The 27,385-nt window shown below is 39.1% G+C and overlaps 1 protein-coding gene and 1 non-coding gene across 6 annotated transcripts in view; both read left to right on the forward strand.

Annotated features, from left to right (window-relative positions):
- Positions 1-27,385, forward strand: part of MACROD2 (mono-ADP ribosylhydrolase 2) — an 850,223-nt gene that overhangs the window by 364,721 nt on the left and 458,117 nt on the right. The gene's annotated exons all lie outside the window — the stretch shown is intronic.
- Positions 17,682-17,852, forward strand: LOC117244206. The gene has a single exon (XR_004496820.1). It is a non-coding gene; the product is annotated as a U2 spliceosomal RNA (small nuclear RNA).

Here is a 27,385-nt window from a genome sequence, read left to right on the forward strand (position 1 = left end):
AGTCATTCCACCATGAAGGATTTTGTTGTTGTTTTTATTTCTGTGTTTTTTAGTCCCCTCTTTGTTCTGCAAATGTGAAGTGTGGTATGTTTCAATTCCTTTGCTCCCTGGAAATGTTAAAGCCATTTGCTGTTCTAACTGATCCCTGCTTGGAGTGTTTCATTACTGATGCAATCTCGAGGTGAGCATTATAAAGTGAAGTATTATTCTTGATCTCACTGTGAAGCTGTAGGGAGTCAGACTGCAGGCAGCCAATGTCAAAATCGCCTTTTCTAAAGGTTTTTTTTTTTTAATTTTTTTTTTTTTTTTTTTTTTTTTTTTAGAGTGAGGGTGAAGTGCATTTAAGGCTGTGTTTGCTGATCTTGAAGCTTAGGATGTAACAAGTAAAATGACAGAGAAAAATATGACCTTGCAAAGAATGAGACGAATAAAATCTACATGAGCTTTGGGAATAATGGAAATGAGGCATAGCCCAAATGAATGAGACCTTTAAAGGTTGCCTTTCCCTTCAAAAAGGTTTTTGATACAATATGAAGCTTCTAACAAACGGTTAAGAAAAGACAATTATGGTACTATCCATAGGGTTCAGAATTCAAGGTGCTCAGACTTGCTGCAGTTTGACAGCCATAGAAACCATTTCCCTTTAATCTATTTAACAGGAATGAAAGAGTGTTTTCGTGCTCTAAGTATGTAGAATATTTAGTTATTAATTTGGTTTTATACTGTTTTCACTGCTGAGATTTGAGCATATTGTGGAAAATTAATTATCTTAACGCATACCATACTTATGAAGTATTGATTTGCCTTTTCCAGTTAGAGAAAATTGTACCTTTCTTCCCTCTTAAATTGAATTTATTTCTTCAGAGGAGTTAGACTGGAAAATGCTTCATGAAAAGCCAGCATTTTTAAAAGCAGGGTGTATTGAGTGGATCTTTTGAAACGAATTTGAAATATTTTGGGCAGCTTTCTTTTCACTGCCCCTCTTGTAATGTATCAATCCCCAAAGAAATTATGTAGTGCATCTTCAGCCATTAAAAAAACGAGTTGATGAGGATGATGAGAGTAGTTGTTCTTATTTAATCATGTCCAAAACTTCTTCCTCTGATCCTGTCTTCATGTAACTGAACCAATGGGGTTTTTACACTCATTCCAGAGTGGCTGATTTTGGAAAAGGGAAAGAGAGATGAGAGTGGGAAGGAAGTTGGTTTGGTACACAGGGTTTGTTCTAGATGGGTTTGTTTGTTGTTTTTTGGGGGTTTTTTTTGTTTTTTTTTTCTTGGAGCAAAATCTGTAGCTTTAGAAACAATGGAAAAAGAAGAGATACATGTTCACTTGGATTTTTCCTGTTGATTTTTGCTTTCTATGCCAAATTCTCCTCAGCACCTCTTGCGGGTGGCACCAGTTGCACATTGGTTCTCTTCTTGCAAATCCTCTTGTTATTACACTGTGAGTAATGAACTCTCCCTCTCCCTCTGTTGCCCTGCCATGCTTTTCCTTTCTCCTGTTCTCCCATTCTGCCAGATTTCACTTGTGATTTCTGTAGCTGACATATGAATGCTCAGAATTCCAAAACAGCCCAGGGCTGCAATTAGCCATTTGTCAAGGTGTGCATGAACCAAGAGGCCTGCTCGCTGCAGTTACGTCCTTCACTTGATCTGCTGACACACCACGAAATTATCCTCTTAGCTCAACGAATGAGAAAAGTCCCACAGCAGCAGAAGCCCGTCTGGGTAAATACATAAAAACCCCATTGTGTGCATTCACCCTTCCCCCCTCCATGCAGAGTTGTTTTCCCCTTTCATCTCAGTGTTTCTCAAGGCAATAAAATCTTTGTCCACCAGCAGTTATAAATATCTGCTGTGCCACACCCCCAGTTCAGTGCTTTGGCTTGTATGGCTGGGACCCCACGAGGCATTTTCAAGTGTCTTCTCCATCCAGCTCAAGCAGTTCTCATCACCCCAGAAATGTCTTTCTTTAGCTTATAGGACAGAAGAGTGAGCTCCCTTCAGAGCTTAATAGACCTCTGCTTCACACAGCAGCTGAAGGGGTGCTGAGGTAGTGTAATGAGAGCACAGGCAATCTGAGTTGGAAGTAAAATACATTTTCTCTGTGATGTGCTCAACCTTTTCTGCCCTGGGGCTTAGAAACTGAAATCGACTCTTTAATTTAGCGTTCTCCTTCGTACACCGAAATGCCGCTAATGATTTGAGAGAGTTAACAAGAGGGTAGCAAAAATGATGTGTCAGATATGTCTGAAACCATAAAAATTCTAGAGGCAAAACAATTTGAGTCATGTCAATGGATTTTGAAAATACCGTTTTCTGTCTACTGGAGGCCAAGGAAGAGAACACACTGAGTTTATTTGTGTCACAGTATTTTTACAAGCTCCTCATTAAATCAAACTTGAATTAAAGATTGGTTTAACCACAGTTAGAGTGTTATTGTCCTTATTTCTTTAGAACAGCAAATAGATGAATTTTCAAGTTTAATAAGAATCTAGAAAAATCTAAAGGGCTTCTAAACACAGATATATTTTGATTTTTTTTTTTTCTGTAGAAGCAGTGCTCTTGGGAGAAAGGCTGAGATTGGTGATTCACCAGTTCAGTTACTCTTACAAAAGTGACATGTGTGTCAGTTTTTCTGATTTTTTTTTCTTTTTCTTTTTTTTTTCCCATGAGTTTTTATTGGGCAAGCTCGCTGTGCGTCATGAGCACAAGGTTTTAAGGAGATCAATATCCATTTCCAGAAACATGGCAATTTGTTATGATTTGTGATTCATAAAGGTGGCTATTTACACTATCTAAAAATGTTGGATAGGGCATCTATTATTTAACCTGTCTAATTTTTTTTAAGTGCTATAAAGAAGTTCATTTATTCAGTAAGATAATTGCATTTCATGACACTAACATCTGTTTCCAAATGATATCTTCATCTCTGCAGCAACACTTAATTCTACTTTGGAGTTGGAAGCTATTACATGTTAGCAATGGCATACAATGCAATTTTAAGCTGTTCATGTATATTTAAAATAAGATTGATTTATACTATTTTCTCTTCTAGGGAACTACAACTTAAACTAATTCTTAATGATCCAAACACATTTAAAACTGGTTCATAAAATCCTCACTCAAAACTACAAAACTTGGAAATCTCTCAGAGGCAGTTTACTCCAGCATTACTGTCATGGCTGAAAATGCCCAGTTTCCTGGACACTGTTTTGTCAGCTTGTTTGTTTTTGTTTTTTGGTTTTGTTTTCCTTTGATATTGCCTGTTCTTAGCTCACAAAATGCAATGTAAATTATTGCAGTATATCCTTTAGTGCAAATCAGCTGCAGACACAATTGGGAAGGTAGATTCCCCAGAGAATAGGTGTGGTTTTTTAACAGAAAACTTGCAACTAAGAGCAAATCCCCAAACTTGCCTGTATGCACCTGTGTTCCACACACATACTTGGGCTGTGCAATAGTGCCTGGTCCCAAACTGGTTTCTGGCTGGCTTTAGCTGTATGGGCCCAGCTGAGGAAATAGTCCTGAACTCATCAGGAGAGTAAATTTTTATTTTTTTTCTTTTTATTTTTAAAGGAAGGTATTCTTGGCAGCTACTCCTATCTTATCATGTGGCTTATATTTGGCTGGACATCATATCTATTATTTGGCTTTTTCCAGTTTGGAAGAGATCTGTTTCAGCTGCAGCAAAGCCTTTATTTTTCTTGGAGTGGGAATGAGTAATGAAGACAATGAAAAGCCAGTTAATCAGGCAAAAGATGATCTAAGTTTTCTCCTGTGCTGGCAGGTGGGTGATCACTGTTTCAGGTTCTGCATTTGAAGAGGATATTGCAAAGGTATGAACGCAGGAGGGATGCTCAGCTTGCCTGGGAACTCCACCAGTCCTTCCTTGAGCCCTGCAGGCAGGGCTGATTCTGTGCTGTGTTGTGAGCAGTGTTTTACTGATCCATGGTGTGATGGAAATGCAGCCAAATGTCCTATTAGATTTCATTGTCCAGGCAAAGGGAGACCTAAGTTGTTGCTGTCTGATTAGCATCACAGTAAATGGGATCTGTTAAATCTAAACAAAATTTGCTTTGGTCCCCACTTTTGAGCATACCTTTATTATTTTTAATGGATTGAAGCTGACAGGAGATTTGTGTAAGAAGATTTTGCAGAATTCTAATGAGAATGAGTTCTTTGTCAGGGTGCGACAAATTCCTGAATCATTCACAGAACGTAAGATGGTGTTAGTGTTATCCAAGATTATTTACACAATATTTATAAACGGCTAAATGGTTCTCTGTTGTGCATTGGAGACATTTGTGGGCTCTGGAAGCCCTGAGGCAGCAAACACCTCTCTAACTACAAAGGGAGTGGGTAATGACTGCCATAATCCAGCAGGAGCCAGGGAGGGCTGTGTGGGCATGGAGGTTGCACACTGTGCTGGGAAGGGCAGAGGTGAAGAAATCACAGAATCACAAAATATACTGAGCTGGAAGGGACCCACATGGGTCCAACTCCCAGCCCTGCACAGGACAGCCCCAGGAATCTTACTATGTGTCTGAGAGCATTGTCCAAACATTTCTTGAGCTCTGTCAGGCTTGGTGCTGACAACCTCAAACCGTTTGCTGGGGGCCCTGTCACTGGTCACCACAGAGAAGAGAGCAGTGTCCTCTTCTTCCCCTCATGAGAGAAAACTGTGGACTGCAATAAAGTCTCCCCTCAGTCTCCTCCAGCTGTACAGACCAAATGCCATCAGCTGCTCCTCCATACAACTTCCCTTCAAGGCCTTTCACTGTCCTTGTGGCCTTCCTTTGGATGCTTTCTAATAGCTTAATGTCTTTTTCATATTGTGATTCTTAAAAGTGCACACACACAGCACTCACAGCGAGGCTGCACCAGTGCAGAGCAGAGTGGGACAATCACTTTGCTTGAGCAGCTGGTGATGCTGTGCCTGGGGCATGGTTGGCACAGGGCACGCTGTTGATTGATACTCAACTTGCTGTCAGCCAAGACTCTCAGGTCCCTTGCCATGGCCAGGTGAGAGCTGTATAAACCCAAAGGGAGAAAGCAGAAACCCTCAAGGTCCTCTGTTGCTGTCTCCCACCCAGCCCCACACACCTGCTGCAGTGGTTTGGTGACTGTGGGGAAGCCAGCAGTGTGTCAGCAACTGAGCCAGCCCCTGCCTTGGGTGCTGGACACTGAGCACAGCCCATCAGCATTTCCCCAGGGGAAAGGCAGCAGCAGGGTGTGCTGCAGGTCCAGTGTAATTGAGGTATTTGGTGGCCATTCCTGAGCACACCTGCTTCTCTCCCAGCAATTGCAGGTGTGCAGTAACCACATGGCTGACTCTTGTCTGAGGGGGTAATTGCAATATCCTGTTTGTAGCCATGAGCAAATGTAAACTTCTGCAAAGGCAAGAAATGCTGCATGAGATATTTCATCCTTATTTACACACGTAGCCTGTTTTCAATACCTTTCTCAAGTCCTTTGCTCTCTCTCTGGGAACATATGGGCACTGCTAAAATAATTATTAAGGAGGAAGCAGAATTTTCCAGCTGCCTCGGTAGTAGGCTTCAATTTCTGGGGTTTGTAGATTTGTGTAAAATTTATCTTATCAGTGTCTCATGTTTTGATGACTATTTAGTAAAGACGGTCACCCACACAGTGTGCTGGGACACCATGCTGTGTGGTAATGAGCACTCTCAGAGTTCTGTGAAGGCCTCAATTAATCATCATAGTGCCAATTAAGAAGGCCATTAGAAATACTGTCCGTGGCCATCAATCCTGCATAGCTGTTTCTTCTCCGAGAGGTGCATGTGTAATGCGCTCAGATACGCACACATATGCAGACACCTTTTTTCCTGGTCAATATGACCTGGCAGAGCGATCAGGCAAAATATATCGGCAGTGGCAGTGAATTTATATTCTGTTTTACATCATAACTGTGGTTAGATCCCAAATTTATTCTCATCTGCTAAATCTTAAATCGGGTTTTGTTTCTCCAAGTATGACCTGAGTCTTCATGGGGCAAAGTTACACTCAAGCTCTCTTTGGAATTGCATTACAGTATGATCAAAGTATAATTTTTAAGGCCTACGTTCATTAAATCTTTTTAGAGCAGTTATCCCAGAGTTGCTGGTTGATTGTTGTTGCTGTTTTTGTTAGGAAGTTGACCTCATACTTTGAGTAAGGGTCTAAAAATTTTTAAGGGGCTATGGTTCTGTTTTTTTCTCGCAGAACATCTGCCTAAGTTGTTCAAAGTTACCGTGAGGCTCCGGAAACTCCTGTTTTCTCATGTTCAGCAGAGGTGAGCTGTGCTCTGCAGGAAGAATGGAACTGGGTGGGACAGATCTATAACAAGTGCACCTTTATTGAGAATCTGAAACTGAACTCAGGATCTTTCTCTGCTGTTAGAAAATACTTTATGGAACGAGTAGATGTTTATGCTGTCACAGAAGATAATCTGCTACCTCTGTCTTTTATTTCAATTGTTTAGCTACCAGATTTTTGGTAAGTGGATCTTGTAATGGATGATATGGATGTCAGCATCAATATGCTGCTTCATAGTGGGATATCAGTTTGGCTTTTTAGTTGACAGAAACAAAGCAAGAATCCAAACAAGCAGTTGACATCAAAAAAATAACAATCCAAACAAACCAATTCTAATTTTTTGCAGTTTACAAATACCAGAAATTATATACAGAGGCTATGCATTAAAAGAAACTGGGAGAGTTTCAAATACTTGCAGTTTTGCCTAAGTCTTCACCTTTGTATATGATTGTCATCATTTAGTTCTTGATAATGTGATCATAGAACTCAAAAGATTTTTTTTTGACTGCAGAAGGGGAAATGGCTCTAGGAATCAGGATTATGGCTCCAAGAGTCAGGCTTGTGTGGTGAAGGAGCTCAGTTATATTGTATTTATAATATATTATTTTTGCTGAAATCATGAGGTGGGAGCTGTGTGAAAGAGAAGAGATAGAACTGTTATTATTTCATTGGTGGCCACCATCCTCTCCTTGGTGGAGGACCTGGCATCATCACCTCAGGCAGGCAGCACCAGCTGACATTCCCATTCCCAGAGCAAAGAGCTGGAGGCCAGGGCAACCCCAGCTCCTACAGCTGCCACTGAAATCAGCAGGGAGATGCTCTGAACCCCATAAAATGCTAACAAGTGCTGAATACCCTTAGTGGGTGGATCTGCCGGCTTTTCACATGGACGTGCAGAAATCTTGGAGCCAATTGACCTTCCTCTTGCTGTGCCCCCGTATCCCAGCTTTTATCCAGGAAATGATAAAATGCTTTTGTCAGAAGGGAGTGGGAGAGTTTGCAAACAGTAAATAGCTTTGTTGCAAGTTAGCATACTGGCCACCAGGAAAACTTGATGATATTAAGCATTTTGCATTCAAAGCGAAACCAGAAGGGTGTTACAAGGCAGTCAGAAATCACAATAACGCCAATTATTAACTAGTTTCTTTTCATTCAGTGAGACCCTGTGTTTGTAGTGGGGCAGAGGAAAGATGCAGCTTGTTAACAAGTGTTTGGAGCTAAAAGGGTGACATTTTAAATTAGTGTATTTGTAATAATAAAGGAACATAAAGCTTGTATCTGTTAAAAGGAAATTTAAAAATGAAACCTCTTTCCTGCCCTTTAACTGAGAATCTTACGATTATGTTAAATCCCAAAATGTGGCTTCATTATTCATTTCCTTTTTACCAGAATGTAAAATAATAGGAGCTTGAGGGTTTAGTGTATTAAAAAAAAAAAAAGTAATCCTTTTTCATTATAACTTCTGGTAGTGTTTTAATTAAAGGTATTAGGAGAACTGTCATGAGTAACACATTTCTAAATTCTTGTACATTGTGCTGAAGAATATCTAGGAAGGGGATTATGTGCATAACTTGTTCACTCACAGTGAAGTAGACCAGATTTTGTTATGCTTTACTGCTTATCACCTGCAGCTTGATCATGTGTATTTACATGGCAGAGAGGAAGAATAGGAGTGTCTTTGTGTGTGAGCTTCTTGCATCTCATAACAAATCCAGACTATTTTTGGCAAAGTTCAGTGTTGTTTATTCATGCTGAAAGAAACTGAAACTACCAAAATTTTGACAAACATTTAAAGTTAAGATCAAGAAAAGTATTTACCTGGCTTTGTGGCTTTTTTCTTTCTTCCCACCACCTTTCCCCACGTGCCTCCCAACTATGCCCTCATAGCTTGTTTCAGCCTGTATTGTTTGCATGTGCCACCTTCAACCAAAGTTTTTGGTGATTTATTCTGATGGCCCTTGCTGTTCTGTTGGGATCATGAGGTGTTTCCTGCCTGGCATCCTGGGATCACTCCGTGCTGCCCCAGTGATCAGGTGGTACCTTTTCCAACAAGTTAAGAGAATAATCCAACAGAATTCATTGCAAGCTTCCCCTGATCTGGTGTTCAGCTTTTTAAGCCAGTGCTTTCCCTTTTTTCTTGGAGAGTTTCTGTGAAGTCACTACCTGTAGAACTGTGTCTCAAGTACTTCACAGGAGTGAGGATGAGCAGTAAATTGTACTGGTTGCTTTTTGGAGTGAAAAGTTTGGGGTTTTTTTAACCTCCAATATTCTGAATGAGAAGGGGATGAAGGAAACAATTGGGGATGTCCCCAGAAATGTTACTGTAATATTTTTTTGGTGTAGATTTTGAAAAGCTTAAACTGTAAGCTTCTAGGAGGATATTTTAAAGTAGAATGGTGCTTGCATCTGTCAAAGCAAGGAGTGTGACCACCTTAACGGCTGCCAGTGCAGCTGACCTGGGTTTGAGTGGAAAAGTCTTGTTGACTGATGTTTAAACAAAATGTTAATTTGTTTATGTGCCATGTGGTCCCAGTGGGACTTGCTTAGATGACCACATGCCTTGAAAAGCCAAAGTTTTGGGCTGGTACGAGGAATTTGTGCAGTTTTGCTGTTTGTTCTTTGTACTGTTGTTGTCCTCCAGTGGATTTGATTCACTTATAAGGTGGCTTTAAGAAGGTCTTTTTACTTTCATGTTTAGCTGAAAAAAGTTAAATTTGTGCCTGAATTCAGCTGCAGTTACTGTCTATAAAGACATAAACCCAATTATTAGGTGAATCTGGGTTATTTTCCAAGGAGAAAAAGTATACCCCTAAAATAACAGCATGTGCTGGATTCTCTGTTTGGATTGGAGGAAGAGCTGTGTGGTTTCACTAATGTGCTTTTTTAACAATTAGTAAATAATCTTAGTTAACTTTTTCTTGTTTAATTTCTGAGTTATTTAGCTGACTGCTGATTGGCTAGATATGCTGAAAGAAGATGGGAAAATCTGTTCAGATGCCCCTATTTTTCTTTTCCTACTTTTTTTCCTTTTTCCTTTATTATTTTTCTTTTTTATTCTTTTTCTTTTCTCTTTTTTGTTTTTTCTTCTTAGGATCTCACCTCATTACAAGGTAGGTAGGGTGGCTGTGGCCTAATTTTTTTACCCAGATAATTAACATCCATTCAGAAATGTGGGTCTTCCTTGCATTTTTTCCCCAGATGAATGGTTCTCAAATTTAGTTACAATAATACAATAAATGTGAATTTATACTCCTATGAATGTAGCAAAGGGAGCATAAAATAAATTCATACTTATTCCCATCTGTGCTTGGTATGAGTGCTGATACACTCCTAAAAAAAATAGGCTCAAGTGTTTCATCAAACACAAAATTTTGTCTTTTTTTATTACACAAAAGCAAACTATTTATCTTGCAAGTATTTGAAGATTTATAGAGTCCATGGGAAGAAATTTCTGCCCATTAATGCACATTATTAATGAATGCCTCTGGTTCATTTGGGAGTTTTGCATGTAGGAAACAACATTAATAGACTGGTGTGTGTGAAAATTTGTCTAAAGTGCCTGCAACAGTATTTACTTAAGTGCAGACGTCCCATGGAGATTTGGCAATGCCAGCACTTCAGCAGAGTGCCCAAGGTGAAATTTTATAAATTATACGTCGGGTGTTTCATCTGGTTGTAACATTAACTAACTGCATCAGACATGATAAATGGTACTGTAAAAAGTAAATAATAGAATTGTTTGAGAAATTATTAAGGGTAAATAGTTGTTATAATTAGTACTTGTTGAGGTGATATGAGATGCTAAATCTGAAAGTGTACAGGATTGTGTAGTGTGCCAGCTGACATGTCACTGAGTGAGCTCTATCATTCTGCTGCCCCATCTGATCACTCCAAGAGCACAATAAATTTTGAATAGCAGACTGTGTGCTCTTCAAAAGTACCCTCAGTTAAATGTTTTCTGTCTTTCTACTTGAGAATGTGTATATGCAGACAGAGGCACACTGTTTCTCGGACATCTCAGAAGACAAAACTAGAGCCTCTGCAATTTTTGATTCAATGGCTGTTGTGGTATCTCTCAGTTATTAGCAGTTTGACACTCATCCAGGCCAGCTTTAGCTGCACTTGGAGCCATTGAGTGAATTGAAACTCCTGGCTTGACAGCAGATTTCACAGAAGCCCAGCAAACTTTGGGAACTGATTTAGAATCCCAGATAAGATGGGAAAACAACCCCCAAGGTGTCAAGTGTCTATACAGGGAATTTGAGGGTGTTTTCCATTTCCTTGTCAATGAGATGAAAATGGAGCTCTTTCCCTGAGAAGGTGGGAGACAGCAGCCACACCATGTAATAGCATTTTGCAGGAGAGATAACGTCCTGTCCCACAGGAGGCAGGAGAGCAAGCTGGTGTCTGTCACCTTCCTCCCTTCCACAGCTGCACTTTAAGCTTAGGCTGCTGTGGGTAGAGGCCTGCGTTGGGTGAGTGGGGAGAACAAATAACTCTTATGGACTTTATTCCCATTATCCCTTCTGCAAAACCAAGGGAAGCCTCTGATAATTCACTGCTGGGAAAAATGACACATCCATTTTTTACCACCTCATGCATTTTCTTTTGATATGTTGGGCAAAGTGAAGAAGCATAAAATTGAAGCAGGGAAAGAAGAAGGGAGGAAAAAAGGAAGAGCAAGTCCTAAAGAGCGTGTCATACAATGCCAGCCCTCAAAGCTAGAAAAACGCAGTTCTAAATTGCTGAGTACGAAGCAAACATCACCTGGATCAGCTTTCCAGCATGACAGTGATAAACATGTGACCAGTAATTCAACCAGACAGAGAAGCCATTCAGGAATACAAATATCACGAATGCTCTGCTCTGCTTATGCACCAGAAATGCAATATGTGAGCCGGGACTTCCCTGACAGCGTGCTGTCTCTCCTGGCCTCGCCTTTGATGAGCATCTTCCATGGGAAAGCACAGCCTTTCTGATCCCATTAGAGGAGAGAGGCTCAGTCTCTGCGGTCCTTTTTGCAACCTGCGCGCTTTGTGAACCGCGCCGTGCACGGGGGATTTGTTGAGAGATGTATTGGGACCTAACATGCCACAGGCAGGCTTGTTACAGATGAAACGCTGCTGACAGAAGGGATTAGCTGCAACCCAGAGAGGAAAACAAGAAGTCATATATATTAAGGGCAATTGTGGTACAAAATTTTGATTATTTGTTTGGCATGTAGATAGTCGGGGCTTTGTGTTATTAGAGATTCTGTACCCTAGGAAACTGGCAGCGATTTCAGCCTGGTGCTGCCAAACTGTACTCCAAAATCTGAGGTTTCATATGAAAGAGGGGGAAAAAAGCAAAACAAACAGAAAACCCTCTATACCCTGCAGCTGCAGAGAAAATACTCAGAAACTCACTGTGACCAGGGTTGTGTTCTTGTCTTGAGTCAGCAATCAGCTTGAAGCAATACCTTTGAGAAGAGCGAACTGTGCTGGTCATTTCAATGCATGTGATGTATGAAGCCTGACATGTTTGCACAGCAGCTAGTTCATTTCAGTGCTTTTTTTTTGGTGAAAATCTCAATATCATGCATGCTGTTTGAGAACATATTTTCTTAGGATGCAAAAAATGAACCAGAATGGAGGTCTATTATTTGTCATGAAAATAAGAATTAATGTTAAACATAACTTCTGCCCTTCTTCTCTCCTCATCCCACACCCCCCAAAGAAAAAGGCAGGGGGAAAGCAACTTTTCAAATGGTGGAGAAATGGATAAACAAGGGATATTTTCTTTGCCCAATGGAACAAGCTTTAGTCATATCCAGACTCTTGAAAAAAATCAAAACAAATCCCCCCCTTCTTCCTACTAACCCCTACATTCTCTGTAGCACCATATGCCCCAACTTACAATTATCCAGCTTTTCATACATTCCACTTCTGCTCTGACAGCTATACAATGTACAACAATTGGACAGGGTCAGAAGGCAAATCTGGGAGGCACCAAGAATATTCAGTGCCAGTTTAAAACAAACGTAGTGAATATGGAAGTAAATAACATAAGTAAAACTGGATATTGATGGTGTTTTTTCATTTCCATGTGTCTGTCTAAATGGCCAGTCACCAATTCATGTAAACAGTACTGTGAATTCCCCTTTTTGCTTCAGCTTTGCTGAATTTACATTTAGAGGCTGCAAAATGCAGGGGATCTTGAACTTCATGCTCATGATCGCCCCGAGGAACCTGTTAATCAGTGCAACTATTGTATGGTTATATGGCTCACATTATGTTTGAGCATTGGAGCTCAACATGAGAAAAGCGCTGTAATTGCTAACAATTAGTACTGGGTAAGCCTCACAAGGTTTACTTAAGAGTTCCCTCATGCCAGATTCATATCCAAAAAGTATCTGAAATATCTGAACCATTTAAGAGTCTGGGAGATAATACTTTGTCATTGTAGAAGGCAGAAGACTTGTGTATGAAAGGGCAAGGGGATTGTGAAATAATTACTGGCTCTGCATTTAATTTGAGTCAATGAAAATGCCAGAATGATTGAAGTGTTTATGCTGAAGATCAAGGAGTTATATTGGAATAGGGTAATCAAAACCAGGGACATCTCCTTTAAATTTTTTAATATTTATCAGGGAGGAGATAGTGGAGGACTATCAGAGTATAGCGAGGGGAGTGCTGGAAGGAAAGTCAGGATCAGAGGTCACACCTGTGTGAAGTGATGGTTTGAAAATGACAAGTAAAAATAGAAATATGCTTCACTTGACAGTGATGAATGAGTTCCCTGACCTGAGGAGGAAGACTGGAGGTGGCTTTGCACTGTGGAGATGGTAATTTGATAGTGGCAATTATAGGTGAAAAAGTTATCCAGCAAAAATACGGTGGGGAAAATGCCTGCTCTCAATTAGGTATGGTACTCATGCCCCTGAGCCTCAACTGCCAGGGTAGCTGTGCTTTTCTCCAGCTTGGAAAAACTTTCAGTTTGCCATTTTTCCATGCTTTCAGTGTGATTCTCCCATCCCTATTTTCATTCCACCTGTTCCCACTATGCCTTTTACTGTGTGTTTGTCTATGCTTTACCTTCAGCACAGGAATATTTTGCATCAGTCACCTGTATTCTTCTTCTAACAGCACAAAACCTCATGAAGTTGGTGTGCTGCTGGGCCTGGCTCAGAGTCAATATTGCTAAACCTGGGACTGTACATACAGTTTCCACCATGTGGGAGGTGGGATCAGTCATATCTTGCTCACACATCTCTCATATCTCAAGGGCAAGAAAACATTTACCAGTGGCCTATAACTGTGCCTCTCTGCAAGCAATAAATGCCAAGTGTTTTGTCAGCTTTTCACATACCGAGCAAAATGTATGTTACAGGGTGTTGGTGGCCTCAGTTAGAACATGAAGCATGAATTTTGAGGTTAGGAGAGGTTTGCTTGCTTAAAAGAGGTTCTGATCAAGATGAATTACGAAAATGGTGATAAATGCTACATTTTAAAAGGTACTAAACTGACTATTAATGTTTAAGGCAGAGCTCCAGGGAAACATGAGCAGCAGACTGAACCACCTACATTTATGTACCTTCCTCCTCCATAGCACTCAGCAGGAGAAGCTGAAGCATCCTGAACCCTACAGTCTTCCTAGAGGCCCAAAGAGTCAAAAGGGCTTCAGACACCGTGTTCATGGCTTTTGTTCCTTTTGGTGTAGTCTTCTGTCTACCTGACCACATTCAGTCCCTTAGGTACGTGTGACATTGAGCCATTTCTCAGCTGGAAGGACTGAGTACATTGCAGTCTAGAATGGTGCAATTAATCATGTGTTGGGCACCTCAAGCTTTATTTTTGTTCTGAAATAAGGTGGATGGAAAATTTGAAATAATAAATAGTGAAATGTCATGTTTAGCACAGTTCTTTTCTTTTACAGTTCTTTGTAAAAATGTACCAAAGGTTTTTTTTTCTGAAGAGTTGAGTTTGAAACAAATAATGTTTCCTACATCAGATTAGGGTTTGATTGCTTGCCCACACAGTCAGGAGATAAGCAGCTACTTGCCAAGTTCCAGCCTGTATGCTATCATAACACCAGTTTGGAGACTCTCAACTCCAGTGACCCTTTTGGGGAGCATTCAGATCCGTAGTTCTCCCTCGTTCTCCTGCCCTGGATGTGAAGTCTGATTAGTGTTTAGACATTGCTTTGAGATAATGATAATGTGCCTTTTAATTAGCATCAATATTTCCAGTCTTTTGGGAAATAATAATGTGCTTCTTTTTTACTCCTTGACTGTTGACAGATGGCCACTTATTAAACATCATTAAATTCTGATATCAATCATTTTTGTGCTTTATAAAATATGCTCATCGTTTAAAGGAAATGATAAATATAGGAGGAAGATTTTCCACATGGATTGTGTAGACTTCGATGCATTGCTGCAGCAGTAATTGATGGAGGGAGCCCTTGTGTTTTTAAGACATTATAAGTAGAATTTCTGAGGCTTTGTTAGCTGCCTTTGAGTGTATATGTGTATGTTAGGAGCGGCTCTTGTATGGAAGTAGCCCGCATGCTTCTGAGACAAAGCCGCTATTTAAACCTTTAAAACCATGGACTTTTGAGAAGCCTGTGCTTATATGCAGAAAACATTTCATGCATTTACACAGGAATCCATATTGTATGTGGTTTTGTGAATGCCATGAAAAAGTGAAGATGGATTCCTGTGCGTCTGTTATTTGCAGCAAGGCTTTATTTGACTTGATGCATTCTTGGCAAGAGCCTCCAATTCATTACTTGTGAAACTTTGTTTAATGGGTACAATTACGATCTGCATTGTGCCCTTGCTCATCTTAATAGCAGTATTAATTTGCAGGAAGGGACAAAAATCATCTTGCAGAGTTATCAAGCCGTGTTTAGGCTTTCTGAATGCTAATTAATTCAGAGCTCAAATGCTGTACCTGCTGTTTAAAAGGCTGGCAGCTTGTATTCATCACCTGAGTGACAGCTGTTCTTTGCCTTTTATACTCTCAGAAAAAGAGTGGGGAAGATTAACTCCTTCCATGCTGATGACTGCCATTTTGAAGGAACAATTATATTCAACATTTAAATGTTAATTTTTTTTTTTTCTTTAACAGATTTGCTGATTTTGACAGCATATTAGAGAAAGGATTGGTGACTGTATGTTGTTAAGAGAAATTTCTAAATATTTCTCCAAATCACAGTTATTTTTTCTGAGCAAAGCAAAAAACCTCCAGTCTCAGTGACATTTAATTCCAAAACCAGATCCTCCATGTAAGCTAAAAGAGAAACAATTAAAATATTGTTAAGTCAGATTTGAATATTTATAGTGAGTATGGAATCTGAAGAATTTTTTCTCCTGGAATCAAACCTCTTTTTTAAATATTTACTGTCAAGAAAATATTTATTAGCTGCAATTAAATTAAATATTTGCTTATGCCATTTAAATGTCACAGAAAGTAGAAAAATACAGTTTTATATTTTATATGCTGCATTCAAAGCTCACTGAGTTGCTATTTGTTAAACTGAACTCGTCTGCTCTAGGAAGAAGTGGTAGTCTTTGGTAATAAAGAAGGGGGCTTAAAGGCATGCAGGTGATTTAATTTAATTCAGTCTGAGAAAAAGTATCAACTTTTACAATGCAGATGTTCATATGCAGGTGGGAGAGGATTACACAGTTTGCCTGAGTGACTGAGGAAGTGAGGTAGTGATACTGGATTAAGTTCCTTCTTTTTAACAGAGCAACCGATAACTAAAATATATATGTTAGCTCCACTCCTCCATTCCCTCCTGCCCCAAATCAAAACACCTAAATTATACTACATTTTCTTTTTGGAGGAAACATGAGACAGGTCAGCAGTTGTTTCATGACAGAGGGTCTTGCTGAGCTATTGACACCAAACAAAATTCCACAAAATCTTGCAGTTGGTGTTTTAGGGTAAATCCAAAGTTTTTTTTCTTTTGTTACTTTAAAGACCTACAAAGTCTGGTATGTGTTTTGCTGCATAAATATTTCAGACATATGGGTGTGCAGTAGACATGTCATAATAATATAAAATTTTAATTCACCTTTTGGAGGCCCTGTATCTTTAGGGAAACTCGGGGTAGACTTGGCTAATACCTCAGGGCTTTGATTCTGCTCACATTGGGTTTTACGCATTCTGACTCAGTAAATCTCATTAAGCACATGCTTAACTTCAGTATTCACTGTTCCTTCTGTTGACTTCAATAGCAAATTAAGCACATGCTTAAATGTTGTTCAGAGCCTTAGGGAAAGGTGATTAAACAAAATAACAAAGCTATGCTTTTAAAATATTTTAACTCATTAAAATCCAGTGGATTTGCTGATACCGGTTCACTGAAAACTGTGTATTGAAAGTTAAACAATTATGTTATACCTGGCTGTCTTGTGCAGCTTGGAGCACCAGCATCAGGATATTAGATGGGTATGACAAAACCTTTTCTTTTACTTGTGACCTGGGGTTGTATTCTTACAAATAATTAATGATTAGGATGAGTGATGGAAAATACCATTGATAATAGAAAGGTTCCCAAGTTTGTTTACAAAGTGTTCTTGAAAATGAAAATAATTTTATAGAAATAGTTGTCTTTTTCCAAGTTACTAAAATATCTTTTGTTATTACTCATTAACTTCAAAAGATGTCTTTAGTTTCCATGCACAGGGATGGTTTTGTGATGCTTTAGCAGTATTGACTTAGTGCTCCTCATGTGTTGACAATTTCTCTGCTAATTTATTGTGGAGTTTAATACCAAGTAATTGTGCTTTAGCAAGATTGATATTTAGTATTTGGATTAGTGTGCAAGATGCTCTAATGCAAGGATTAAGAAAATGCACTGCAGTACTTCTGTTTTTAATAATTTATTTATTAAAAATTGCCTCAACTTTTTAGAATTTTGTGAAATAGTTTCTGTAGGGGAGATGTGTGTCTAAAAAAAACCTTTATGATTCAGAAAACAGAAGATTCCTTAAATATTTGGGGCAGGGGACATCAAAGGAGCAGGAGCTTGGAGGTCAGAGGGAAGGGCTAGGTGTTTTCTCTTTTTACTTGGTTTACCATAGAAGAAATAATCGGATCAAGACCGAAATATTTTGGGAGGCTAGACATGGCATCATTAACTTTCCCAAGTTCCTGTCCTGGAACACTTCCTGTGTGTGCAAAATCATGAGCTCATTGTGATCCTGGAGTGAGTTATTTGGGGTCTGTAGTCTGTCTGCAGCTTTTTGAAATGAATCTGAGTGATAAAGCTGCATAATTGTTGTTACCGTGGTGTTAAAATCTTGGGATGATTCAGTCTCAGCGTGCGCACTGAGTCAGACCACGAAACCATCCAGGCTGCTGATTCGTGTTTGCCTCTTGACCTTTTGGCAAAGATCAAGTGCAGCATATGTTTTTATCAGTTTAATATCTGTTATGTCCTCAGCTGGAGGATTTTATATGAAATGAGTTTGGGGACTGGGAAATGTACTAGGAGCTTACGCCACCCTCTCCATGCGTGAAGCCTGCTGGTGCTGTGTTTCTAGAATGGTGTGAAAAGAAAAAAGGGAAAAAAAAAACCACAACTCCCTTAATGACCATAAAAGAGTGCAAAGGGAAGAACAGCAACAGAGCAAACATAGATTATGCCTCTCCACAGTGTTCTCTTAATTCCCACTGATTTTCAGCTCAGGGAGTTCCCAAGCCTTCAAATAACATAACATAACATAACATAACATAACATAACATAACATAACATAACATAACATAACATAACATAACATAACATAACATAACATAACATAANCATAACATAACATAACATAACATAACATAACATAACATAACATAACATAACATAACATAACATAACATAACATAACATAACATAACATAACATAACATACACTTCTTATTTTATTTTAATCTTGTTTTCACTGCCTTCTCAGTCTGTATTAATGTCTATTTTGCAACATTCAGATTATCATCCTGGGTGTTGCCTTATACCTACTGGCCACAGTGAGCCCACACTTGTTCTCGTGCTTGCTGAAGAGCCAGTTCTTGCATCACTGGCGCTGTTTTCATTTTCACTGACCACTTTTACAGGTAGTATTTTTCTGAAAAATGAGATAAATAGCGATCAGAAATAACTGCAGAGTTCATCAGATAGGAAACACTCCACATGATGGTGAAATGCAACATTCAGGATTTGATTTGGTTTGATTAAAGAGCATTGGAAAGGAACAGACGTGATCAGTATCTTTGAGGAAACACTATTTTTTTAAACACAAGTGTTTAAAATATGTGAAAAGGCCCAGAACTATGGAGAGCTGGTGTTCACTTGAATATTTCTGAGTGATTAAATACCAGCTCAGTCCATTTTGTACACTGGAGGTCCAGAGGTGTTTGTACATGCTGCAGTCAGTGGGTGGCTAACAGGAGCTGGTTTTATTTGGCCTGTCACACCTGTGTCACCGCTGAGGTCCATGTAATGCAGCAGGTGATCACAGCCATGGCTCATGACATCTTTTAAAACACAGCCAGGCCACTAAAGGCCATGATGATCTGACAGGGTGAAAGCTGGGTGTTCTGCTAGAAAAAAAATTAATTCAGATGGAGAGTGATCAAAATCATTTTTAGATGGCATCAGAATTTGACCCTTCAAGGATGTTTTATTAAGTACGTGAGGTAATACAGAATGGAGGAACCTATGTCATTGTAAATTAGTGTCCTTGAGTTAAGTCTCATTACCAAGACACCTTCACTTTTTGAAATTATTTGACCTGCTGTGGTTAATAAAAAGGAAGTTAATTTGGTGTGACATTTTTGGTGGTAGCTTGGTGCACTACCAACTTAATTGCAGTAAAATAAAATAATAGTTTCAGAAAAAAACCCTAAACTTCACGTTCCTTGCATTTTAAATCACTGGGTGATTTACTAGTCATTATTTTTAGCTGCAGTATTTCAGTTAGGACACATTGAATAAAGCTTATGTAGGGGATGTGGAAGTAAGTGTTTGTTGATTGTAATTATTTTAACGTTACTATTTAATGGAAAATACTATATTTTGATTATTTAATATTTCTGCTTAGAGCCAAACCTAGAAGTCTACAAGACAGAAATCCACTGCAGCAAAATGCCATCTGATTACTATGCATGCTATGATGCTCACAGGTTATTGTCAATATCCAGTGTCTACTGGCAAGGAAGCTTTTGTTTGTCATGGGAACAAAATGATTGCTCCTCGTTTTTTTAGACTGCTGAGTTCTTTAAACGAAAAGCATTTTGATCCTGGAGTAAATATTGATTCTCTCTTTTCTCTCTCTGAGAAAATTAATTTAGTGTGTGTTATATGCACCCAGGTGAGGTAAGGCCAGCTCAGGACCCCAAAGGCTACTTAAACCCGTGACATGGGCCAGCGTTCAAGAAGTGGCTTCATTACCCCTGGGTCAGCACAGACATGCTGGTTCTTTCAGAGAGCATCTCCTACAACAGAGCAGAGAAGGATTTGTGTGTGCCACGTGCCTATAGCAGTAGGATCTCGGATTTCTCATTTTCAGCCAAAAAGTCGTGGCAAAAATTGGCCTTTTTGACCACTCCCTTCTGAGTGGTTCTGTGCCTTAAACCCACGTGGCCTGGTTGGGGCCATGAGCACTAATGAACTGTGCAGAGACAGGCTTTGGAGAAACACAGTGGTCTGCATTTTGCTGTGCAGATTTTTAACATGAAGAAGTCCTTTTCATAGTGCACTGGGGCAAAAGTAGAGTGGTTGGCAATAGCCAAGTCTTCCCTTTATCAATAGACTGAAAACATGGAAAAGGGAGCTCAGAGTGTTAATTAATTTACAAATCTGATTGAGCATCCACTGCTGTTGCCACTCCTCAGCTGACTGGGGCCATCCTGGGAGAGGACCTTGCACATCCTTAATGCACAAACTGAAAGAATTGGCGAGAACAACACAAAGAGTTGGACAGATTTCCTTAAAGAATTGTGCACTGCCACCTCCTCCTTTTAAAGAATTGCAGCCTTCCACCTCCTCATTTTTGCAGCTCTCTTAAGAAGAAACTGGGAAATATCTGAGCCTTTGCAAATGACAGCAGTTTGTCTGCAGCCATCACGGTGTTTGGTACCAGTTCCTGTCTTTGTGCATCCCTGTGGGATTCAAAGCCTAAGCTCACACTACTGTGGAAGCTGTGCCATGCAAGTGCAAAATTTCTGCTGCCCCAACTCAAAACTTAACTTTCATTTGTAAATAAACAGACCAGATTGATTGGCTCCCTTTAGAGAGTGATACTATGGGATGATGATTTCACCATTAAAAAAGCAATAATTATCATTCTAAGAAAATAGTTCTGGTGGAATTTATTGCAACATGATTAGCTTCATTATTTGTGAAGTCCGTGTAAGCTTCTGACATCTTGAAGCACTGAGTATCATTGTAAAACTGTTTCTTCATGTTGATGTGTGGTACACTGTTTTTTTTTATTATATCCTCAGCCATTTCCTTAGTAAAATGTTTTGAAATGATGAAGAAAAAGGAAAAAGGAGAAGGAAATGCTAGGGACTCTACATCTCTAGCACTATGTTGACTGTACATGTGAGGCACCATGTTATCATGCCTTTCTTCCAGAGCCAGCACTGTTGAATTAATGTTAAATTCACATTTAATTTAATTTTTTATTTTTGACTCCTAATATTATTTTTTAAAACTTCCACCAGAAATAGAAAAAAAATTACAAAAAGGGCTAACATATAACTTGCTCCTTATGGGACTCAGAAGGCACAGTCCTACCAATGAGTTTCTGAAAACTGTTAAGATTGTTTAACAAATTTTGAAGCTAAAACAAGGACTCCCATATGATCTGTATTACTTCTCCTCAAGGGAATGCATTTTCTTAAAGTGATGATTTATGAGATTCAATACTAATGTCAAACTTCATTCTGCCATGCGAAGTAACATAATTAAAATTATGTTATTTAAAACCAAATTAAAATTTATGTTATTTAAAACCAAAATAGCAGAACACAAACAGCAGAACATTGTTGAGCTTGTAGATATTTCCACATAGGTGATGTAAAGTTTGATGGAAAAGTGATATGAATGTTTTAAGCATGTCCATGTTGGATGTAAGAAAAACAAGCCTTAAGCAAGTTTGCTATTTCCCTCAGAAAGATTTTATCCAGAGAGAAAGATGGAATATTTATGTGCAATAGCAGCTGCATATTTTTAGAATAATCTTGAATTCTTTTATAGTAAGTCTCTGTGTGATTAGAAAATAGATACAAATCAGATGAGGTAACAGTTTGTCCCATTTGTGTGAAGTGGTTTTCCAGGATAAAATTACATTTCCTTCTAAATGCAGTATTCATTTGGGAGTAAATTAATTAAGGCTGAGTGGATAAGTATCTGCTGTCATTCTGCAGTCATGACATGGCAAGACACTAGCTATCGACATGCAAAACTCATTTGTACATGGAAAAAGTAAAGTGTCTGTGCCTGTTACATTTAGTGCTGTTATGTGATACTTTGAATAAATTACTTAATTCCATGTTCAAAATACTCAAAGGTTCAGTATTTTATTGTTGGTATTCTTAACTTAGATTGCAATAGTGTAACAGCTTTTTCCTCATTTGAGAGCTTCACTCATGAGACAGGAATGTGGTCTCTGCACTGTGCCCTAACAGGTTTATTATTTTATCTGTGCTATGGCTTGAACAATGGAATATGAATATAATGTAGATCAGGCATCCCACAATGACTCTCAGGTTGGGCTTCCCTCAGGGATCTTCACTGATGGATAGGACTGATGGGGGGAGGTATTGTTGGGGGGGGGTCATAATTTGAGTTGCTTAATTACTCTGTATGTGCTGGAAAACTGTGTGGTTTCCTTGTTCCTCTTCAAGGGGAGATTTCATGCAGAAGAAATGCATTAATTTCTTTCATGTTTAAAGCAGTCCATTAGGACAACAGAGAAGTGCACATTGGCTTTCCATTGAGCTTTTGCAGATCACTGGGTTGATGTCTACGTGTGTTTAAACAAAATTGCTTCCTGTGCTTAGTGCAGTCATCCTGTGTCATATTCTGTTGAATTACTTTTCTACCCTAAAACTAAACTAATTGCAAAATGGTTTTTACATAACGACACTGACTGTAAAGGTATGTGTTTCTACATAAGTGTTCTTTTGTGTGGCTTCTCTGCAATGCTATTTCAAAGAGGTGGATGAAAAATCAAGGGCTGAATCTTTGCTGTCTTCAAGTGAATATTATGAGAGATGATAAAGCTGGAGTTTAATCATAAACTTTTCCCTTTCCTGACAGTACTGACATTTATTTTCTAGACAGATTAATCTTAGATAACGAGTTGTTTTGATCATGTATGGCGTTGATGCAAAGCTAAGGCACATACATTTTTACCCCAAACCTCTGAATTGTCTTTAAAAGACTGAAAGCCTAAAAGCTGATATTGTGCAAAGACTTAAGAACTACTCTAAAAGTTACTTCATTCAGCTGGCTTAAGCCTGGGGAAACAAACCACTGCTGGTCCATGTGCAGGTCCAGTGGACATGCCCTGGCACGTAGCACTGGAGCCTGAATATTTAGTAACATTCTTTTTTTTTATCATTGGAAACCCCACCTGTGGCTCTTGCTGTGAGTGAAGTTGAGTGGTAGCCCGTGACCCCTGTGAGTCTGATTCACACTAAGCTTTTTAGAGGGCTTCACAGCAGTGTCTGCACTTCTCACTGTGTAATTGTCCAAACAGCCTCCAGCAGAACAAGAAAAGGAAATGTGGGTATGTGAAAGAGGGAAAGACAATTGAACAGGGAGATGCTAAATACAAAAAATACAAGGGGAAGCCCTGACCAGACTGAAGCTCAGAACTTACATCTTTCATTTTAGCATCCTTTTGTATGAAGAACAATGAAAAGGAGCATGGTATTCCAAAGTGTGGGGATTTGCAACAGTACACTGTTGGATACTGGGGCAAAATTTTGCTCCTGTGGTTGGCTTCCATAGTCACTTTGGGAAGCATGATATTAACTATTACTTTGTGGAGGAGTATTAAAGCACGTGTAATTCAGCTAAGGTAGCAAATTTAATCCTTGAACCTTTGTGTTTCTGTGATTTTAAAAATATTTTGCTGTATGTAGGGTTGTTTTTTTTGTTTTGTTTTGTTTTTTTAATGGGTTGTCTAATCTAAAGGCTGCATAAGCCTTCAAGTCTAACCTTTTCATTTTGCTTGACACTGTTGAGGAAGATTAGAGGGGAATGCTGTCAGAAAGTTTACACAGAGGGTGGAGAGGGGTGGTGGTGAAGGGGACAATGACTTCAGCCCTGGTTTTCTCCCTCCTTTTGCAACAAGGCATCTGTATTCTCTGCTGGGTGCAACCAGCCTGCAGGAAGCTTTCCTTCCTGCAAGCAACAAGTAAGTCAGGAAATCTGGGAAATTAAAGACATCAGAGGTGGACTTTTGGTGACTTGTTTAAAAAATAAATTTAAAAAAAAAATAATTATGGATGGATGTTGAAGGGTAATGATGGGAAGAACACGAGGAAGGGCTTGGGTATACTTCCATCTGCAGTGTTGTAGAGGAATACTGCTATGGCATCAGGTACCATGAGCTTCCAGCCATCCACCATAGAGACAGATCTTCCATTTCACATACAAAGGTGGGAGCTCAGTAAAAGCTCAACTTGCAGCTGCCTGACACTTCAGGGGGACCACTGGCAATAGTGAAGGAAGAAGATGGGAAGTTCCTGGGCTGAGATTATCTGAAGCCTTCTCTTACCATATAATAGCTTGTTATACCATCATATTCAGAAAAATATGTAGAGTGTAACAATATGTCAGTTATTTTGCCTAAGCAGTCAGACTCTTCATTTTGTGCTGCAGAAACAAACAACTCTTTTCAATTGCTTTGATATGCTGTGCTCTTTAATTAGATGGTCTATAGGCAGCACATAAGCAGCACTCTCCAATATTGTTTCAGAAAATGAATAGCATGTGTGGTGCCTACATTGAGCTGCAAGAGAAGTGCAGACTGACATAAGTTCTTGGTATTTGCTTCCATATGAACAGCTCTAAGTGCCCCTTTTTGAGAAATGCACATTTGCTGCATTCTGGCTCAGGGGAGGCTGCATGTCTATTTGACATGCTCTCGGTAGAGAATTGCTTATCCATGCCTGATCCTGATGGGTTTCACCTTCCAAAAGTAACTAGCATAGGTCAAAAGTTGGCAAGATGGATTGAAAAGTGTTTCCAGGTGATGGAAAGGCTTCTGGTAACTAAGTGGGGGAATTTGAAATCCAATCTATTCTCAATGGAAAACCAGCAAATAATCCATGTTTCAGCACAGACAAGCTGTTCCAGTATCTTAAGTGCTGACATACGAGAGTTTTGCAAACAACACAGAGTTGAATCAACTAGTTTTGCATCAAAGATACTAATTCAAAGTATCTTCTTTAATGGTCTGCTATATGCCTAAAGAACTTTGTTTACTAGTTCAGTGCAGTGTTAATGGTCACACCTGAATATGAATGTCTCCAGACTCTCCTTCCTCTTCCAGGTCTTATATTCATTGATTCTGGCATGCCTTATTTGTTGTTTCTTTCCCCATCTAAATTCATAGTATTTTCCTTTCTATAGCTGAATCCTTCCTTCCTTTATCTGAATAGATGACGTTTTCATCTTTCCTGTTTTCTCATCCAAATTTCTTCTTCCTGTTTACTTTTTTCACTCTTGTCTGTTTGGCATGTTTAGGTTCTTCCATATGCCATTTCTTCACAAGTTGTTCCCATATTGTCCAATACTTTGAGGAAAACACAAGTTCTCAGTTGTTACCTATTCCTCTACATGAAGGAGAGCATGCTGTGAGCGTGGGATGAAAGAGTGGGTCTGGTTGGGCAAAGATGATTTTATTCCTCTGTGATTTTCTTAGCTGCTTTTCCTTGCCTTCCATTCCTTCCATCTGTCTCTGACTGTAAGCAGAGCATAAAGCAAAGGAAGGGCCAAGTGTCTGTTAGGTTTCCTGCTAAAATACAGAATAATGATGATGATGATGATGATGATGTGAGTCAGAGACTGGGCACAACAGCATAGAAGTGCTTTACGTATATTTCTTTATTATAATTTTCCTTAATTTTATTCCAGTGTTTGTCTATTTTTTTTCCTATTTGTACCTCTCCTTGCTCATGTACACAACTAATTGAGATATTATAGGAGATCTTTAATCAAAGATGGTTACTTTCTCATTTCCCTGGAATAGGGAGTTTCATTAGCATAGGAATTGTACCAGGAGTTGTAAGCTGCCCTCCATGGATTTGTGCAAGAATAATGAAACCCCTTGTTAAACTCATCCATCCTCACCCTGTCCTTTTCAGATCATGGATTTCTATCTCAAACCAGGGTATGCAAATTTCTAGTTTAAATTCAGAAGCAAACAAGGCAAACAGCTCTTACAGTTGTTTTGGTATAATCTTTTAAAGCAGTTTCAAAACCTAAATTCTCCCCATAAGGGCAATCAGCAAAGTCTGATTTCCATAGTACAGGAGCAATTGTTTGGCTGTCTTGAGCAAGTTCTCCTACTACTGACTGACTCCTGAGATTAAGTGGAATTTCTAACAAGTCTGGTTCCAATGGGTCAAGCACCATATCTCTAGTTGTACTTATGTATTGCAAGCCTTATGTGTTGCAGTAGATATTTATTTTAGCTCAGTCATTTTATGGTGCTTGGAGTATTTTCCTACTCTGCATTGCTGCTGCTGTAGATAATGGATGACCACTCTGTTAATGTTTGATGGCAGTTACAATGCTCCTCTCCCAGCCTTAAGTGTCCTTATGTCTTTATACCAGAACTGACCTTCAGGGACAGTAAACATATTGTTTGGCAACAAGTTAATTACAGACTTTATCTTCCAAAAACAGTCATGTCATGGGTGGGATAATTAAGATGTCCTTGGAAGTGAAAAAACTTTGTGACTTATAGTAATGCTCCAGCGTAGGTGTTAGAAACAGAGGTCACAGCAGTATTACAAGAGCTGTGTACTCATGTTATTTTGACTAAATAATTTTCCTCTTCAGGCTATAAAAGTGAAAGATGGACTTAAATGATATGTATGGCAATGGAGTCTGTAAGTCTGTAAAGAAAAACAAAGGAATTGTGTTGTCCAGGGGTATGATGGGCAAGCAGAACTGATTGTATTTGATTTACAGTGGGATTCATTACTAGGGTTTATTTTGTTTTTCTCCCCTTTCCTCCTTTTAAGGCCTCTGTCTTTTGTTAAGTAGTTAGAATCATATTGACCCTTTCTGATTTTGTAATGTGAGCTTCATGGTGATAAATAGCTAATTATTTGCAATTGAATTAGGCTATGAATTTAAATATGACAGAAACAGATGTACCTGTGATTACCTTCAGCATGTCTATGGGGATTTAAGTTTAGCACAGTATGAATACTTTGCAGATATATTCTTTCTGAAATGGAATACTGCAACTAGTGGAGACTATCATAAAGATATTAATGAGCTCTGTGGTACATACATTTTTGTTTGTTTTTTTTTTCCTGAAAAATTTCGGGGAGGGAGGGGAAGAGTGTCCACTGGTGACAACTGAAGTTCCCCTTCTGGAGTGTTCAGTCTCTAAGCTGGAAACATTTAGTTTGGGTGAAGTTTGGAATTATTTTTTTCACAATGTACATTCAAAAGAGGACACTGAGCATTCTGAAAAGTTGGAGCCCCTGGAGGGGCACAGGGCAGTGTTATTGTGTGAGTGCCACTTGAATGAAAGTCCTTTTTGGCTGGCTGGATTAGGGCAGGATGCAGAGTTTAACAGCCCCAGCACATCTTTGTATTGACAGGGAACTAAGGATGAATACACTCATCAGTGCAGTTTAAAGATCTGAGTTGTAATATTTGAAAAAAGCATGGATTCTGCACATGTTCTCTTTCTCAAAACCTGGATCTAGGAGATCAATAGGTCTGCTAATGAGCTACTTCTGAGTGCTGTTTTCTGTTTCAGGTTTTCTACTCAGAAACTTACATTCTAGCAGAAATAAGTAGTTCCTTTTTTAATAGTCAGT

Source organism: Parus major, chromosome 3 (assembly GCF_001522545.3).
Source record: "Parus major isolate Abel chromosome 3, Parus_major1.1, whole genome shotgun sequence".
Classification (NCBI taxonomy): Eukaryota; Metazoa; Chordata; class Aves; order Passeriformes; family Paridae; genus Parus; species Parus major.